At 62.4% G+C, this 18,690-nt stretch overlaps 5 pseudogenes; all 5 read right to left on the bottom strand.

Moving 5' to 3' along the window:
• Positions 1 to 2,382: 2,382 nt before the first annotated feature.
• LOC142873963 (uncharacterized) lies at positions 2,383 to 2,501 on the bottom strand (annotated as a pseudogene).
• Positions 2,502 to 6,346: 3,845 nt separating this feature from the next.
• LOC142873962 (uncharacterized) lies at positions 6,347 to 6,465 on the bottom strand (annotated as a pseudogene).
• A 3,833-nt stretch (positions 6,466 to 10,298) lies between these two features.
• LOC142873961 (uncharacterized) lies at positions 10,299 to 10,417 on the bottom strand (annotated as a pseudogene).
• Positions 10,418 to 14,257: 3,840 nt separating this feature from the next.
• Positions 14,258 to 14,376, bottom strand: LOC142873960 (uncharacterized; annotated as a pseudogene).
• Positions 14,377 to 18,223: 3,847 nt separating this feature from the next.
• On the bottom strand, positions 18,224 to 18,342 carry LOC142873959 (uncharacterized; annotated as a pseudogene).
• Positions 18,343 to 18,690: the final 348 nt, after the last annotated feature.

Below are 18,690 nucleotides of genomic sequence, written 5' to 3'. Positions count from 1 at the left end.
CCAAAGGAGCCTTCTGGGGGACCCCTGCTGAGAGAGGTTGTGGGCATGGCCCGCTGGGGCTCTGCCCGACCCAGGGCTGAGAGATGCAACCTCCCAGCTCTGGGTCCCTGCAGGAAGTGTTGGCAAGCACAGGGCCAGTCCTCCAAAGGCCCAGGTGCAGGGAGCCCAGGCCAAGCAGCCTGTGGAAGAAGCCACATGCTGTGCCACCCCGGGGAACACGACTGCAGGCCACGGCCCTTCCCACCTCCTCCTCCTCCTCCTCCTCCTCCTCCTCCCACCCCGCCCCCGCCCCCGCCCCCACATGGCACAGGGCCCAGAGACACCTCAGACACTTGCTACCCAAAGTGCAAAGGGCATCAGTTGCTCCTCCAAACCCCCCCCCCAGCCCAGCAGACCGCGTTGTCCAGCCAGCCCCCGGGCCTCCCTGGGGTGCCCAGCACAAAAGTGCAGACACCCACCGGACCCTCCATCTCAGTTTTCGGATGTTTTTGCCACTCTAAGGACCCGCAGGCCAGCTGGGCCTTCTGGCAGGACAGAGAGCCCCGGAATCCGACGTGGAGAGCTGGGTGTACGTCCCCATGAGGAGGCGGTCCCCACCTCCGCGGCTATCCCCTTGCGGGGAGCGGCAGCCGCGGGGCCTCAGAGAAGACACCAGGCTGGGCCCCCACGGCACAGCGGGAGCACGTCCCCCGCAGGCCACTTAGCGATGGCGGCCAGCCGGCGGACGGTTGGGTTGCGCGAGACGCTGCGGCCGCCCTGCTACCGGGTTCCTGGGAGGGCGTCCTGGAACCAGCGTCCACACCAAGCCCTTGGAAGGCCCAGGCGACGGAGGAGCCCCGTCAGGCAGGGGCCGAGGACGGTGACGGCCCGGGCGGGGAGGAGCGTGTCAGGCAGGGGCAGAGGACGGTGACAGGTGATAGGCCGGGCGGGAAGGAGTCAGTCAGGCAGGGGCCGTGGAGGAGACGGGCTGGGTAAGGGTTAGGGTTCGTGTCAGGGCACAAGTCACAATCGCAAAGACCTGGAAGCCACCCGAGTGCCCATCGACCCACGAGTGGGTAAATAAAATGTGGCGCGTGGACACCACGGAGTGCTATTCGGCTATGAGGAGCAGCGGTGAGGGGGCACCTCTCGTGGTTCTCCTGGCCAGAGCTGGAACCCGTTCCAGTAAGCCAAGTATCCCAAGAATGGACACACGAGCACCACGTGCTCGCGCTCACCAGCAAATGGGTACGAACCGATGGACACCTAAGTGGACACAGAGGAATCACCTTCTTCGGGTGGGTGTCGGGCGGGTGGGGGGAGGGGATGGGCATACACATCCATTAGGAATGGGGTGGGTACGCACCGACTGGGGGATGGGCGCACTTGAAGCTCTGACCCGAGGGGGGAGGCTGGGAGAGGGCAACGCACCCGACCTTAACATTGGTGCCCCCACAATATGCTGGAACAACATGAGAGGTAAATGAATAAGAACACGGGGGGGGGAGGGGGGCACGGGCAACACATGTCACCTTAATACTTGGACTCCCATCATCTGCTTGAAAAGAGAGAGAAAAGAAAATGCAATAATAGAGATAAGAGACACTTTTTAAAAATAATGAATCCGGCCGGGCGCTGTGGCTCACGCCTGTAATCCTAGCTCTTGGGAGGCCGAGGCGGGCGGATTGCTCAAGGTCAGGAGTTCAAAACCAGCCTGAGCAAGAGCGAGACCCCGTCTCTACTATAAATAGAAAGGAATTAATTGGCCAACTGATATATATATAAAAAATTAGCGGGGCATGGTGGCGCATGCCTGCAGTCCCAGCTACCCGGGAGGCTGAGGAAGAAGGATCACTGGAGCCCAGGAGTTTGAAGTTGCTGTGAGCTAGGCTGACGCCACGGCACTCACTCTAGCCTGGGCAACAAACCGAGACTCTGTCTCAAAAAAAAAAAAAAAATGAATCCGAAGAGAAAAGTAAAAGGAGGCCTGTGGAGCAGGTCTGGGTGTGACTCCGGATCCCCCAACATCAGGTGCCACCACCAAAGATTCCTACGTGTAGCCCATAGAACCCCAAAAGCAACGGGAGGAGTTCTGGTCACATACTCCCTCAAAATGACATCCTGGCCTTCTTCTGGAACTCCCTCCCCTCTCAGACTCTCAAGGTTTCCTCCAGCGTGTCGGCTCCCACAGAGCAGACCTTTGGTCTGAGACCTGACTGTCCAGAAGCCACGCATGCTGCCGCGTGGCGGCGGTGTCGCGGCTCGGGACAAGAGGAGGCCCCACGGTGCGGGCTGGGGCGCCAGGCACCGCGGCGGGCGCTGAGGGTGGGGGTCACCCCCACCCCGGGCCGCCCCCGCACTCCCAGAAACGCGACAGAACCAGAGGCAAAAAAAAAAAGAAGAAGCCTACGGCACCCGGTATTCCCGGGCGGTCTCCCATCCAAGTTCTAACCAGGCCCGAGCCTGCTTAGCTTCCGAGACCAGACGGGATCGGGCGCGTTCGGGGTGGTGTGGCCGTGGACGGCGGAGGGCGCCCCTGCCCCGCTCAAGAAGCCGAGCCTCTCTGCGCTTCCCCGCCGCCTCCTCCCCCCGCCCCAGGCCCCGCGCCGGGTCGGGCCTGTTGAGTTCGCCGGCCGGGTCCCGCGGGCTCCGAGGGACGGGGGTGACAGGCGGGGCGGGCCGGGGTTGGGGGCTGTCTCTGTATACACACACACTCACACTCACACTCACTCACTCACTCACACTCACACAAGATGCGCCTCCACGGCTGGACCCGCCAAGGTGGAGACCTTCAAGCCCCCCTCCTCTCCTTGCCTGGCCTCCTTCACCTCCCCGCCCCCCACCCCCAGCGCACGGGCGGGAGGGGCGGGGCGCTCGCCCTTTGACCCCAGCCCGGGGCGGCCCTCCCCCACAACCCCTTTCAGCTGCGCCCCCCACCCTGTGGCCCTGCGGCCGCCTATTCCCCCGGGCCAGGGCTGGGGCACAGCGCACGGGGGAGGGGAGCCAGTGTATGGGGCGTCTCTCTCTCTCTCTCTCTCTCTCTCTCTCTCTCTCTCTCTCTCTCTCTCTCTCTCTCTCTCTCGGGATGTGTCCCATGGGTGGGGTGGGGTGGCGTGGTTTGTGGGGCGCTGAAGAAATCAGTCCCCTCCATCTCCTCCCTCTGGAAAACACCCAAGCCCTTGGAGAACTGCCCGCACCTCTACCTACCGTGGGGGCCGGGACCCTCCTCTTTGTCCTCCTGTGGCCCAGTCCAAGGGGCCTGGGCCTGGCCGGGGCTGCACTGGACCCCAACCACCCTGGCGTGTGGACTCGCTAAAAATCGGCGATTAGATATTGGATTCCAGCGTCATTGAGGTCATTTCACTAATGAGTGCACCGCAAAGAGTTTCCTAATCCATCTGTGAGGGTGGCAACCGAAAGAGAATTTTAGAGCTGACAGAATAGGCGAGGAAAGGCATAGGAGATTTCCACACCCAGTAAGGAAGCCTTTCCCGAAGTGGAAGAAAGAAAGGAGCAAACAGAGACACCGGTAGCCCACCCGGATCAGAGTCTGCCCCTGAGAGAAAGTACCCTGACCAGGTTCACCCGTGGGTGGGTCGCGAGCTAGCGGCATTCAGAAGAGCGAGGCCCGCAGTCTGTGCGGAAGACACCTGCACTCGGGTGTGTGTGGCGGCACAATTCACAAGCAGCTCCAGATGTTAAACCAAGGAGAAGCCAGGGAGTTCCCAACGCCCCAGGTGTCCTCAGCCCACGACTGGCTGCTGTGGGAATGGGAAGCCCGGCTCCTTGTCTCAGAGTGGGGCAACCAGGAGGTGTGATGTCCACCCCGGGGTTCCCAGGAGGATCAGACTGAAGCTGGGACTTGGCCTGAAAGTGTCCCCTCGCATGGCCACCCCCTTCCCCTTCCTGCTCCTCTACTCCTGGTGCCCCTCCATCCAGGGGCCAGACCTTAAAGAGTCACCCGCAAGAGAATCCTGGTCCCAAAGGAGCCTTCTGGGGGACCCCTGCTGAGAGAGGTTGTGGGCATGGCCCGCTGGGGCTCTGCCCGACCCAGGGCTGAGAGATGCAACCTCCCAGCTCTGGGTCCCTGCAGGAAGTGTTGGCAAGCACAGGGCCAGTCCTCCAAAGGCCCAGGTGCAGGGAGCCCAGGCCAAGCAGCCTGTGGAAGAAGCCACATGCTGTGCCACCCCGGGGAACACGACTGCAGGCCACGGCCCTTCCCACCTCCTCCTCCTCCTCCTCCTCCTCCTCCTCCCACCCCGCCCCCGCCCCCGCCCCCACATGGCACAGGGCCCAGAGACACCTCAGACACTTGCTACCCAAAGTGCAAAGGGCATCAGTTGCTCCTCCAAACCCCCCCCCCAGCCCAGCAGACCGCGTTGTCCAGCCAGCCCCCGGGCCTCCCTGGGGTGCCCAGCACAAAAGTGCAGACACCCACCGGACCCTCCATCTCAGTTTTCGGATGTTTTTGCCACTCTAAGGACCCGCAGGCCAGCTGGGCCTTCTGGCAGGACAGAGAGCCCCGGAATCCGACGTGGAGAGCTGGGTGTACGTCCCCATGAGGAGGCGGTCCCCACCTCCGCGGCTATCCCCTTGCGGGGAGCGGCAGCCGCGGGGCCTCAGAGAAGACACCAGGCTGGGCCCCCACGGCACAGCGGGAGCACGTCCCCCGCAGGCCACTTAGCGATGGCGGCCAGCCGGCGGACGGTTGGGTTGCGCGAGACGCTGCGGCCGCCCTGCTACCGGGTTCCTGGGAGGGCGTCCTGGAACCAGCGTCCACACCAAGCCCTTGGAAGGCCCAGGCGACGGAGGAGCCCCGTCAGGCAGGGGCCGAGGACGGTGACGGCCCGGGCGGGGAGGAGCGTGTCAGGCAGGGGCAGAGGACGGTGACAGGTGATAGGCCGGGCGGGAAGGAGTCAGTCAGGCAGGGGCCGTGGAGGAGACGGGCTGGGTAAGGGTTAGGGTTCGTGTCAGGGCACAAGTCACAATCGCAAAGACCTGGAAGCCACCCGAGTGCCCATCGACCCACGAGTGGGTAAATAAAATGTGGCGCGTGGACACCACGGAGTGCTATTCGGCTATGAGGAGCAGCGGTGAGGGGGCACCTCTCGTGGTTCTCCTGGCCAGAGCTGGAACCCGTTCCAGTAAGCCAAGTATCCCAAGAATGGACACACGAGCACCACGTGCTCGCGCTCACCAGCAAATGGGTACGAACCGATGGACACCTAAGTGGACACAGAGGAATCACCTTCTTCGGGTGGGTGTCGGGCGGGTGGGGGGAGGGGATGGGCATACACATCCATTAGGAATGGGGTGGGTACGCACCGACTGGGGGATGGGCGCACTTGAAGCTCTGACCCGAGGGGGGAGGCTGGGAGAGGGCAACGCACCCGACCTTAACATTGGTGCCCCCACAATATGCTGGAACAACATGAGAGGTAAATGAATAAGAACACGGGGGGGGGGGGAGGGGGGCACGGGCAACACATGTCACCTTAATACTTGGACTCCCATCATCTGCTTGAAAAGAGAGAGAAAAGAAAATGCAATAATAGAGATAAGAGACACTTTTTAAAAATAATGAATCCGGCCGGGCGCTGTGGCTCACGCCTGTAATCCTAGCTCTTGGGAGGCCGAGGCGGGCGGATTGCTCAAGGTCAGGAGTTCAAAACCAGCCTGAGCAAGAGCGAGACCCCGTCTCTACTATAAATAGAAAGGAATTAATTGGCCAACTGATATATATATAAAAAATTAGCGGGGCATGGTGGCGCATGCCTGCAGTCCCAGCTACCCGGGAGGCTGAGGCAGAAGGATCACTGGAGCCCAGGAGTTTGAAGTTGCTGTGAGCTAGGCTGACGCCACGGCACTCACTCTAGCCTGGGCAACAAACCGAGACTCTGTCTCAAAAAAAAAAAAAAAAAATGAATCCGAAGAGAAAAGTAAAAGGAGGCCTGTGGAGCAGGTCTGGGTGTGACTCCGGATCCCCCAACATCAGGTGCCACCACCAAAGATTCCTACGTGTAGCCCATAGAACCCCAAAAGCAACGGGAGGAGTTCTGGTCACATACTCCCTCAAAATGACATCCTGGCCTTCTTCTGGAACTCCCTCCCCTCTCAGACTCTCAAGGTTTCCTCCAGCGTGTCGGCTCCCACAGAGCAGACCTTTGGTCTGAGACCTGACTGTCCAGAAGCCACGCATGCTGCCGCGTGGCGGCGGTGTCGCGGCTCGGGACAAGAGGAGGCCCCACGGTGCGGGCTGGGGCGCCAGGCACCGCGGCGGGCGCTGAGGGTGGGGGTCACCCCCACCCCGGGCCGCCCCCGCACTCCCAGAAACGCGACAGAACCAGAGGCAAAAAAAAAAAGAAGAAGCCTACGGCACCCGGTATTCCCGGGCGGTCTCCCATCCAAGTTCTAACCAGGCCCGAGCCTGCTTAGCTTCCGAGACCAGACGGGATCGGGCGCGTTCGGGGTGGTGTGGCCGTGGACGGCGGAGGGCGCCCCTGCCCCGCTCAAGAAGCCGAGCCTCTCTGCGCTTCCCCGCCGCCTCCTCCCCCCGCCCCAGGCCCCGCGCCGGGTCGGGCCTGTTGAGTTCGCCGGCCGGGTCCCGCGGGCTCCGAGGGACGGGGGTGACAGGCGGGGCGGGCCGGGGTTGGGGGCTGTCTCTGTATACACACACACTCACACTCACACTCACTCACTCACTCACACTCACACAAGATGCGCCTCCACGGCTGGACCCGCCAAGGTGGAGACCTTCAAGCCCCCCTCCTCTCCTTGCCTGGCCTCCTTCACCTCCCCGCCCCCCACCCCCAGCGCACGGGCGGGAGGGGCGGGGCGCTCGCCCTTTGACCCCAGCCCGGGGCGGCCCTCCCCCACAACCCCTTTCAGCTGCGCCCCCCACCCTGTGGCCCTGCGGCCGCCTATTCCCCCGGGCCAGGGCTGGGGCACAGCGCACGGGGGAGGGGAGCCAGTGTATGGGGCGTCTCTCTCTCTCTCTCTCTCTCTCTCTCTCTCTCTCTCTCTCTCTCTCTCTCTCTCGGGATGTGTCCCATGGGTGGGGTGGGGTGGCGTGGTTTGTGGGGCGCTGAAGAAATCAGTCCCCTCCATCTCCTCCCTCTGGAAAACACCCAAGCCCTTGGAGAACTGCCCGCACCTCTACCTACCGTGGGGGCCGGGACCCTCCTCTGTGTCCTCCTGTGGCCCAGTCCAAGGGGCCTGGGCCTGGCTGGGGCTGCACTGGACCCCAACCACCCTGGCGTGTGGACTCGCTAAAAATCGGCGATTAGATATTGGATTCCAGCGTCATTGAGGTCATTTCACTAATGAGTGCACCGCAAAGAGTTTCCTAATCCATCTGTGAGGGTGGCAACCGAAAGAGAATTTTAGAGCTGACAGAATAGGCGAGGAAAGGCATAGGAGATTTCCACACCCAGTAAGGAAGCCTTTCCCGAAGTGGAAGAAAGAAAGGACCAAACAGAGACACCGGTAGCCCGCCCGGATCAGAGTCTGCCCCTGAGAGAAAGTACCCTGACCAGGTTCACCCGTGGGTGGGTCGCGAGCTAGCGGCATTCAGAAGAGCGAGGCCCGCAGTCTGTGCGGAAGACACCTGCACTCGGGTGTGTGTGGCGGCACAATTCACAAGCAGCTCCAGATGTTAAACCAAGGAGAAGCCAGGGAGTTCCCAACGCCCCAGGTGTCCTCAGCCCACGACTGGCTGCTGTGGGAATGCGAAGCCCGGCTCCTTGTCTCAGAGCGGGGCAACCAGGAGGTGTGATGTCCACCCCGGGGTTCCCAGGAGGATCAGACTGAAGCTGGGACTTGGCCTGAAAGTGTCCCCTCGCATGGCCACCCCCTTCCCCTTCCTGCTCCTCTACTCCTGGTGCCCCTCCATCCAGGGGCCAGACCTTAAAGAGTCACCCGCAAGAGAATCCTGGTCCCAAAGGAGCCTTCTGGGGGACCCCTGCTGAGAGAGGTTGTGGGCATGGCCCGCTGGGGCTCTGCCCGACCCAGGGCTGAGAGATGCAACCTCCCAGCTCTGGGTCCCTGCAGGAAGTGTTGGCAAGCACAGGGCCAGTCCTCCAAAGGCCCAGGTGCAGGGAGCCCAGGCCAAGCAGCCTGTGGAAGAAGCCACATGCTGTGCCACCCCGGGGAACACGACTGCAGGCCACGACCCTTCCCACCTCCTCCTCCTCCTCCTCCTCCTCCTCCTCCCACCCCGCCCCCGCCCCCGCCCCCACATGGCACAGGGCCCAGAGACACCTCAGACACTTGCTACCCAAAGTGCAAAGGGCATCAGTTGCTCCTCCAAACCCCCCCCAGCCCAGCAGACCGCGTTGTCCAGCCAGCCCCCGGGCCTCCCTGGGGTGCCCAGCACAAAAGTGCAGACACCCACCGGACCCTCCATCTCAGTTTTCGGATGTTTTTGCCACTCTAAGGACCCGCAGGCCAGCTGGGCCTTCTGGCAGGACAGAGAGCCCCGGAATCCGACGTGGAGAGCTGGGTGTACGTCCCCATGAGGAGGCGGTCCCCACCTCCGCGGCTATCCCCTTGCGGGGAGCGGCAGCCGCGGGGCCTCAGAGAAGACACCAGGCTGGGCCCCCACGGCACAGCGGGAGCACGTCCCCCGCAGGCCACTTAGCCACGGCGGCCAGCCGGCGGACGGTTGGGTTGCGCGAGACGCTGCGGCCGCCCTGCTACCGGGTTCCTGGGAGGGCGTCCTGGAACCAGCGTCCACACCAAGCCCTTGGAAGGCCCAGGCGACGGAGGAGCCCCGTCAGGCAGGGGCCGAGGACGGTGACGGCCCGGGCGGGGAGGAGCGTGTCAGGCAGGGGCAGAGGACGGTGACAGGTGATAGGCCGGGCGGGAAGGAGTCAGTCAGGCAGGGGCCGTGGAGGAGACGGGCTGGGTAAGGGTTAGGGTTCGTGTCAGGGCACAAGTCACAATCGCAAAGACCTGGAAGCCACCCGAGTGCCCATCGACCCACGAGTGGGTAAATAAAATGTGGCGCGTGGACACCACGGAGTGCTATTCGGCTATGAGGAGCAGCGGTGAGGGGGCACCTCTCGTGGTTCTCCTGGCCAGAGCTGGAACCCGTTCCAGTAAGCCAAGTATCCCAAGAATGGACACACGAGCACCACGTGCTCGCGCTCACCAGCAAATGGGTACGAACCGATGGACACCTAAGTGGACACAGAGGAATCACCTTCTTCTGGTGGGTGTCGGGCGGGTGGGGGGAGGGGATGGGCATACACATCCATTAGGAATGGGGTGGGTACGCACCGACTGGGGGATGGGCGCACTTGAAGCTCTGACCCGAGGGGGGAGGCTGGGAGAGGGCAACGCACCCGACCTTAACATTGGTGCCCCCACAATATGCTGGAACAACATGAGAGGTAAATGAATAAGAACACGGGGGGGGGGAGGGGGGCACGGGCAACACATGTCACCTTAATACTTGGACTCCCATCATCTGCTTGAAAAGAGAGAGAAAAGAAAATGCAATAATAGAGATAAGAGACACTTTTTAAAAATAATGAATCCGGCCGGGCGCTGTGGCTCACGCCTGTAATCCTAGCTCTTGGGAGGCCGAGGCGGGCGGATTGCTCAAGGTCAGGAGTTCAAAACCAGCCTGAGCAAGAGCGAGACCCCGTCTCTACTATAAATAGAAAGGAATTAATTGGCCAACTGATATATATATAAAAAATTAGCGGGGCATGGTGGCGCATGCCTGCAGTCCCAGCTACCCGGGAGGCTGAGGCAGAAGGATCACTGGAGCCCAGGAGTTTGCAGTTGCTGTGAGCTAGGCTGACGCCACGGCACTCACTCTAGCCTGGGCAACAAACCGAGACTCTGTCTCAAAAAAAAAAAAAAAAAATGAATCCGAAGAGAAAAGTAAAAGGAGGCCTGTGGAGCAGGTCTGGGTGTGACTCCGGATCCCCCAACATCAGGTGCCACCACCAAAGATTCCTACGTGTAGCCCATAGAACCCCAAAAGCAACGGGAGGAGTTCTGGTCACATACTCCCTCAAAATGACATCCTGGCCTTCTTCTGGAACTCCCTCCCCTCTCAGACTCTCAAGGTTTCCTCCAGCGTGTCGGCTCCCACAGAGCAGACCTTTGGTCTGAGACCTGACTGTCCAGAAGCCACGCATGCTGCCGCGTGGCGGCGGTGTCGCGGCTCGGGACAAGAGGAGGCCCCACGGTGCGGGCTGGGGCGCCAGGCACCGCGGCGGGCGCTGAGGGTGGGGGTCACCCCCACCCCGGGCCGCCCCCGCACTCCCAGAAACGCGACAGAACCAGAGGCAAAAAAAAAAAGAAGAAGCCTACGGCACCCGGTATTCCCGGGCGGTCTCCCATCCAAGTTCTAACCAGGCCCGAGCCTGCTTAGCTTCCGAGACCAGACGGGATCGGGCGCGTTCGGGGTGGTGTGGCCGTGGACGGCGGAGGGCGCCCCTGCCCCGCTCAAGAAGCCGAGCCTCTCTGCGCTTCCCCGCCGCCTCCTCCCCCCGCCCCAGGCCCCGCGCCGGGTCGGGCCTGTTGAGTTCGCCGGCCGGGTCCCGCGGGCTCCGAGGGACGGGGGTGACAGGCGGGGCGGGCCGGGGTTGGGGGCTGTCTCTGTATACACACACACTCACACTCACACTCACTCACTCACTCACACTCACACAAGATGCGCCTCCACGGCTGGACCCGCCAAGGTGGAGACCTTCAAGCCCCCCTCCTCTCCTTGCCTGGCCTCCTTCACCTCCCCGCCCCCCACCCCCAGCGCACGGGCGGGAGGGGCGGGGCGCTCGCCCTTTGACCCCAGCCCGGGGCGGCCCTCCCCCACAACCCCTTTCAGCTGCGCCCCCCACCCTGTGGCCCTGCGGCCGCCTATTCCCCCGGGCCAGGGCTGGGGCACAGCGCACGGGGGAGGGGAGCCAGTGTATGGGGCGTCTCTCTCTCTCTCTCTCTCTCTCTCTCTCTCTCTCTCTCTCTCTCTCTCTCTCTCTCTCTCTCGGGATGTGTCCCATGGGTGGGGTGGGGTGGCGTGGTTTGTGGGGCGCTGAAGAAATCAGTCCCCTCCATCTCCTCCCTCTGGAAAACACCCAAGCCCTTGGAGAACTGCCCGCACCTCTACCTACCGTGGGGGCCGGGACCCTCCTCTTTGTCCTCCTGTGGCCCAGTCCAAGGGGCCTGGGCCTGGCTGGGGCTGCACTGGACCCCAACCACCCTGGCGTGTGGACTCGCTAAAAATCGGCGATTAGATATTGGATTCCAGCGTCATTGAGGTCATTTCACTAATGAGTGCACCGCAAAGAGTTTCCTAATCCATCTGTGAGGGTGGCAACCGAAAGAGAATTTTAGAGCTGACAGAATAGGCGAGGAAAGGCATAGGAGATTTCCACACCCAGTAAGGAAGCCTTTCCCGAAGTGGAAGAAAGAAAGGACCAAACAGAGACACCGGTAGCCCGCCCGGATCAGAGTCTGCCCCTGAGAGAAAGTACCCTGACCAGGTTCACCCGTGGGTGGGTCGCGAGCTAGCGGCATTCAGAAGAGCGAGGCCCGCAGTCTGTGCGGAAGACACCTGCACTCGGGTGTGTGTGGCGGCACAATTCACAAGCAGCTCCAGATGTTAAACCAAGGAGAAGCCAGGGAGTTCCCAACGCCCCAGGTGTCCTCAGCCCACGACTGGCTGCTGTGGGAATGCGAAGCCCGGCTCCTTGTCTCAGAGCGGGGCAACCAGGAGGTGTGATGTCCACCCCGGGGTTCCCAGGAGGATCAGACTGAAGCTGGGACTTGGCCTGAAAGTGTCCCCTCGCATGGCCACCCCCTTCCCCTTCCTGCTCCTCTACTCCTGGTGCCCCTCCATCCAGGGGCCAGACCTTAAAGAGTCACCCGCAAGAGAATCCTGGTCCCAAAGGAGCCTTCTGGGGGACCCCTGCTGAGAGAGGTTGTGGGCATGGCCCGCTGGGGCTCTGCCCGACCCAGGGCTGAGAGATGCAACCTCCCAGCTCTGGGTCCCTGCAGGAAGTGTTGGCAAGCACAGGGCCAGTCCTCCAAAGGCCCAGGTGCAGGGAGCCCAGGCCAAGCAGCCTGTGGAAGAAGCCACATGCTGTGCCACCCCGGGGAACACGACTGCAGGCCACGACCCTTCCCACCTCCTCCTCCTCCTCCTCCTCCTCCTCCTCCCACCCCGCCCCCGCCCCCGCCCCCACATGGCACAGGGCCCAGAGACACCTCAGACACTTGCTACCCAAAGTGCAAAGGGCATCAGTTGCTCCTCCAAACCCCCCCCAGCCCAGCAGACCGCGTTGTCCAGCCAGCCCCCGGGCCTCCCTGGGGTGCCCAGCACAAAAGTGCAGACACCCACCGGACCCTCCATCTCAGTTTTCGGATGTTTTTGCCACTCTAAGGACCCGCAGGCCAGCTGGGCCTTCTGGCAGGACAGAGAGCCCCGGAATCCGACGTGGAGAGCTGGGTGTACGTCCCCATGAGGAGGCGGTCCCCACCTCCGCGGCTATCCCCTTGCGGGGAGCGGCAGCCGCGGGGCCTCAGAGAAGACACCAGGCTGGGCCCCCACGGCACAGCGGGAGCACGTCCCCCGCAGGCCACTTAGCCACGGCGGCCAGCCGGCGGACGGTTGGGTTGCGCGAGACGCTGCGGCCGCCCTGCTACCGGGTTCCTGGGAGGGCGTCCTGGAACCAGCGTCCACACCAAGCCCTTGGAAGGCCCAGGCGACGGAGGAGCCCCGTCAGGCAGGGGCCGAGGACGGTGACGGCCCGGGCGGGGAGGAGCGTGTCAGGCAGGGGCAGAGGACGGTGACAGGTGATAGGCCGGGCGGGAAGGAGTCAGTCAGGCAGGGGCCGTGGAGGAGACGGGCTGGGTAAGGGTTAGGGTTCGTGTCAGGGCACAAGTCACAATCGCAAAGACCTGGAAGCCACCCGAGTGCCCATCGACCCACGAGTGGGTAAATAAAATGTGGCGCGTGGACACCACGGAGTGCTATTCGGCTATGAGGAGCAGCGGTGAGGGGGCACCTCTCGTGGTTCTCCTGGCCAGAGCTGGAACCCGTTCCAGTAAGCCAAGTATCCCAAGAATGGACACACGAGCACCACGTGCTCGCGCTCACCAGCAAATGGGTACGAACCGATGGACACCTAAGTGGACACAGAGGAATCACCTTCTTCTGGTGGGTGTCGGGCGGGTGGGGGGAGGGGATGGGCATACACATCCATTAGGAATGGGGTGGGTACGCACCGACTGGGGGATGGGCGCACTTGAAGCTCTGACCCGAGGGGGGAGGCTGGGAGAGGGCAACGCACCCGACCTTAACATTGGTGCCCCCACAATATGCTGGAACAACATGAGAGGTAAATGAATAAGAACACGGGGGGGGGGGAGGGGGGCACGGGCAACACATGTCACCTTAATACTTGGACTCCCATCATCTGCTTGAAAAGAGAGAGAAAAGAAAATGCAATAATAGAGATAAGAGACACTTTTTAAAAATAATGAATCCGGCCGGGCGCTGTGGCTCACGCCTGTAATCCTAGCTCTTGGGAGGCCGAGGCGGGCGGATTGCTCAAGGTCAGGAGTTCAAAACCAGCCTGAGCAAGAGCGAGACCCCGTCTCTACTATAAATAGAAAGGAATTAATTGGCCAACTGATATATATATAAAAAATTAGCGGGGCATGGTGGCGCATGCCTGCAGTCCCAGCTACCCGGGAGGCTGAGGAAGAAGGATCACTGGAGCCCAGGAGTTTGAAGTTGCTGTGAGCTAGGCTGACGCCACGGCACTCACTCTAGCCTGGGCAACAAACCGAGACTCTGTCTCAAAAAAAAAAAAAAAATGAATCCGAAGAGAAAAGTAAAAGGAGGCCTGTGGAGCAGGTCTGGGTGTGACTCCGGATCCCCCAACATCAGGTGCCACCACCAAAGATTCCTACGTGTAGCCCATAGAACCCCAAAAGCAACGGGAGGAGTTCTGGTCACATACTCCCTCAAAATGACATCCTGGCCTTCTTCTGGAACTCCCTCCCCTCTCAGACTCTCAAGGTTTCCTCCAGCGTGTCGGCTCCCACAGAGCAGACCTTTGGTCTGAGACCTGACTGTCCAGAAGCCACGCATGCTGCCGCGTGGCGGCGGTGTCGCGGCTCGGGACAAGAGGAGGCCCCACGGTGCGGGCTGGGGCGCCAGGCACCGCGGCGGGCGCTGAGGGTGGGGGTCACCCCCACCCCGGGCCGCCCCCGCACTCCCAGAAACGCGACAGAACCAGAGGCAAAAAAAAAAAGAAGAAGCCTACGGCACCCGGTATTCCCGGGCGGTCTCCCATCCAAGTTCTAACCAGGCCCGAGCCTGCTTAGCTTCCGAGACCAGACGGGATCGGGCGCGTTCGGGGTGGTGTGGCCGTGGACGGCGGAGGGCGCCCCTGCCCCGCTCAAGAAGCCGAGCCTCTCTGCGCTTCCCCGCCGCCTCCTCCCCCCGCCCCAGGCCCCGCGCCGGGTCGGGCCTGTTGAGTTCGCCGGCCGGGTCCCGCGGGCTCCGAGGGACGGGGGTGACAGGCGGGGCGGGCCGGGGTTGGGGGCTGTCTCTGTATACACACACACTCACACTCACACTCACTCACTCACTCACACTCACACAAGATGCGCCTCCACGGCTGGACCCGCCAAGGTGGAGACCTTCAAGCCCCCCTCCTCTCCTTGCCTGGCCTCCTTCACCTCCCCGCCCCCCACCCCCAGCGCACGGGCGGGAGGGGCGGGGCGCTCGCCCTTTGACCCCAGCCCGGGGCGGCCCTCCCCCACAACCCCTTTCAGCTGCGCCCCCCACCCTGTGGCCCTGCGGCCGCCTATTCCCCCGGGCCAGGGCTGGGGCACAGCGCACGGGGGAGGGGAGCCAGTGTATGGGGCGTCTCTCTCTCTCTCTCTCTCTCTCTCTCTCTCTCTCTCTCTCTCTCTCTCTCTCTCGGGATGTGTCCCATGGGTGGGGTGGGGTGGCGTGGTTTGTGGGGCGCTGAAGAAATCAGTCCCCTCCATCTCCTCCCTCTGGAAAACACCCAAGCCCTTGGAGAACTGCCCGCACCTCTACCTACCGTGGGGGCCGGGACCCTCCTCTTTGTCCTCCTGTGGCCCAGTCCAAGGGGCCTGGGCCTGGCTGGGGCTGCACTGGACCCCAACCACCCTGGCGTGTGGACTCGCTAAAAATCGGCGATTAGATATTGGATTCCAGCGTCATTGAGGTCATTTCACTAATGAGTGCACCGCAAAGAGTTTCCTAATCCATCTGTGAGGGTGGCAACCGAAAGAGAATTTTAGAGCTGACAGAATAGGCGAGGAAAGGCATAGGAGATTTCCACACCCAGTAAGGAAGCCTTTCCCGAAGTGGAAGAAAGAAAGGACCAAACAGAGACACCGGTAGCCCGCCCGGATCAGAGTCTGCCCCTGAGAGAAAGTACCCTGACCAGGTTCACCCGTGGGTGGGTCGCGAGCTAGCGGCATTCAGAAGAGCGAGGCCCGCAGTCTGTGCGGAAGACACCTGCACTCGGGTGTGTGTGGCGGCACAATTCACAAGCAGCTCCAGATGTTAAACCAAGGAGAAGCCAGGGAGTTCCCAACGCCCCAGGTGTCCTCAGCCCACGACTGGCTGCTGTGGGAATGCGAAGCCCGGCTCCTTGTCTCAGAGCGGGGCAACCAGGAGGTGTGATGTCCACCCCGGGGTTCCCAGGAGGATCAGACTGAAGCTGGGACTTGGCCTGAAAGTGTCCCCTCGCATGGCCACCCCCTTCCCCTTCCTGCTCCTCTACTCCTGGTGCCCCTCCATCCAGGGGCCAGACCTTAAAGAGTCACCCGCAAGAGAATCCTGGTCCCAAAGGAGCCTTCTGGGGGACCCCTGCTGAGAGAGGTTGTGGGCATGGCCCGCTGGGGCTCTGCCCGACCCAGGGCTGAGAGATGCAACCTCCCAGCTCTGGGTCCCTGCAGGAAGTGTTGGCAAGCACAGGGCCAGTCCTCCAAAGGCCCAGGTGCAGGGAGCCCAGGCCAAGCAGCCTGTGGAAGAAGCCACATGCTGTGCCACCCCGGGGAACACGACTGCAGGCCACGACCCTTCCCACCTCCTCCTCCTCCTCCTCCTCCTCCTCCTCCCACCCCGCCCCCGCCCCCGCCCCCACATGGCACAGGGCCCAGAGACACCTCAGACACTTGCTACCCAAAGTGCAAAGGGCATCAGTTGCTCCTCCAAACCCCCCCCAGCCCAGCAGACCGCGTTGTCCAGCCAGCCCCCGGGCCTCCCTGGGGTGCCCAGCACAAAAGTGCAGACACCCACCGGACCCTCCATCTCAGTTTTCGGATGTTTTTGCCACTCTAAGGACCCGCAGGCCAGCTGGGCCTTCTGGCAGGACAGAGAGCCCCGGAATCCGACGTGGAGAGCTGGGTGTACGTCCCCATGAGGAGGCGGTCCCCACCTCCGCGGCTATCCCCTTGCGGGGAGCGGCAGCCGCGGGGCCTCAGAGAAGACACCAGGCTGGGCCCCCACGGCACAGCGGGAGCACGTCCCCCGCAGGCCACTTAGCCACGGCGGCCAGCCGGCGGACGGTTGGGTTGCGCGAGACGCTGCGGCCGCCCTGCTACCGGGTTCCTGGGAGGGCGTCCTGGAACCAGCGTCCACACCAAGCCCTTGGAAGGCCCAGGCGACGGAGGAGCCCCGTCAGGCAGGGGCCGAGGACGGTGACGGCCCGGGCGGGGAGGAGCGTGTCAGGCAGGGGCAGAGGACGGTGACAGGTGATAGGCCGGGCGGGAAGGAGTCAGTCAGGCAGGGGCCGTGGAGGAGACGGGCTGGGTAAGGGTTAGGGTTCGTGTCAGGGCACAAGTCACAATCGCAAAGACCTGGAAGCCACCCGAGTGCCCATCGACCCACGAGTGGGTAAATAAAATGTGGCGCGTGGACACCACGGAGTGCTATTCGGCTATGAGGAGCAGCGGTGAGGGGGCACCTCTCGTGGTTCTCCTGGCCAGAGCTGGAACCCGTTCCAGTAAGCCAAGTATCCCAAGAATGGACACACGAGCACCACGTGCTCGCGCTCACCAGCAAATGGGTACGAACCGATGGACACCTAAGTGGACACAGAGGAATCACCTTCTTCTGGTGGGTGTCGGGCGGGTGGGGGGAGGGGATGGGCATACACATCCATTAGGAATGGGGTGGGTACGCACCGACTGGGGGATGGGCGCACTTGAAGCTCTGACCCGAGGGGGGAGGCTGGGAGAGGGCAACGCACCCGACCTTAACATTGGTGCCCCCACAATATGCTGGAACAACATGAGAGGTAAATGAATAAGAACACGGGGGGGGGGGGGGAGGGGGGCACGGGCAACACATGTCACCTTAATACTTGGACTCCCATCATCTGCTTGAAAAGAGAGAGAAAAGAAAATGCAATAATAGAGATAAGAGACACTTTTTAAAAATAATGAATCCGGCCGGGCGCTGTGGCTCACGCCTGTAATCCTAGCTCTTGGGAGGCCGAGGCGGGCGGATTGCTCAAGGTCAGGAGTTCAAAACCAGCCTGAGCAAGAGCGAGACCCCGTCTCTACTATAAATAGAAAGGAATTAATTGGCCAACTGATATATATATAAAAAATTAGCGGGGCATGGTGGCGCATGCCTGCAGTCCCAGCTACCCGGGAGGCTGAGGCAGAAGGATCACTGGAGCCCAGGAGTTTGAAGTTGCTGTGAGCTAGGCTGACGCCACGGCACTCACTCTAGCCTGGGCAACAAACCGAGACTCTGTCTCAAAAAAAAAAAAAAAATGAATCCGAAGAGAAAAGTAAAAGGAGGCCTGTGGAGCAGGTCTGGGTGTGACTCCGGATCCCCCAACATCAGGTGCCACCACCAAAGATTCCTACGTGTAGCCCATAGAACCCCAAAAGCAACGGGAGGAGTTCTGGTCACATACTCCCTCAAAATGACATCCTGGCCTTCTTCTGGAACTCCCTCCCCTCTCAGACTCTCAAGGTTTCCTCCAGCGTGTCGGCTCCCACAGAGCAGACCTTTGGTCTGAGACCTGACTGTCCAGAAGCCACGCATGCTGCCGCGTGGCGGCGGTGTCGGGACAAGAGGCGGTGCTCGGGACAAGAGGAGGCCCCACGGTGCGGGCTGGGGCGCCAGGCACCGCGGCGGGCGCTGAGGGTGGGGGTCACCCCCACCCCGGGCCGCCCCCGCACTCCCAGAAACGCGACAGAACCAGAGGCAAAAAAAAAAAGAAGAAGCCTACGGCACCCGGTATTCCCGGGCGGTCTCCCATCCAAGTTCTAACCAGGCCCGAGCCTGCTTAGCTTCCGAGACCAGACGGGATCGGGCGCGTTCGGGGTGGTGTGGCCGTGGACGGCGGAGGGCGCCCCTGCCCCGCTCAAGAAGCCGAGCCTCTCTGCGCTTCCCCGCCGCCTCCTCCCCCCGCCCCAGGCCCCGCGCCGGGTCGGGCCTGTTGAGTTCGCCGGCCGGGTCCCGCGGGCTCCGAGGGACGGGGGTGACAGGCGGGGCGGGCCGGGGTTGGGGGCTGTCTCTGTATACACACACACTCACACTCACACTCACTCACTCACTCACACTCACACAAGATGCGCCTCCACGGCTGGACCCGCCAAGGTGGAGACCTTCAAGCCCCCCTCCTCTCCTTGCCTGGCCTCCTTCACCTCCCCGCCCCCCACCCCCAGCGCACGGGCGGGAGGGGCGGG

This window comes from Microcebus murinus, chromosome 11 (genome assembly GCF_040939455.1).
Source record: "Microcebus murinus isolate Inina chromosome 11, M.murinus_Inina_mat1.0, whole genome shotgun sequence".
Classification (NCBI taxonomy): Eukaryota; Metazoa; Chordata; class Mammalia; order Primates; family Cheirogaleidae; genus Microcebus; species Microcebus murinus.
The sequence above is the reverse complement of the archived record's forward strand: the minus strand, read 5'-3'. Positions and strand labels throughout refer to the sequence as shown.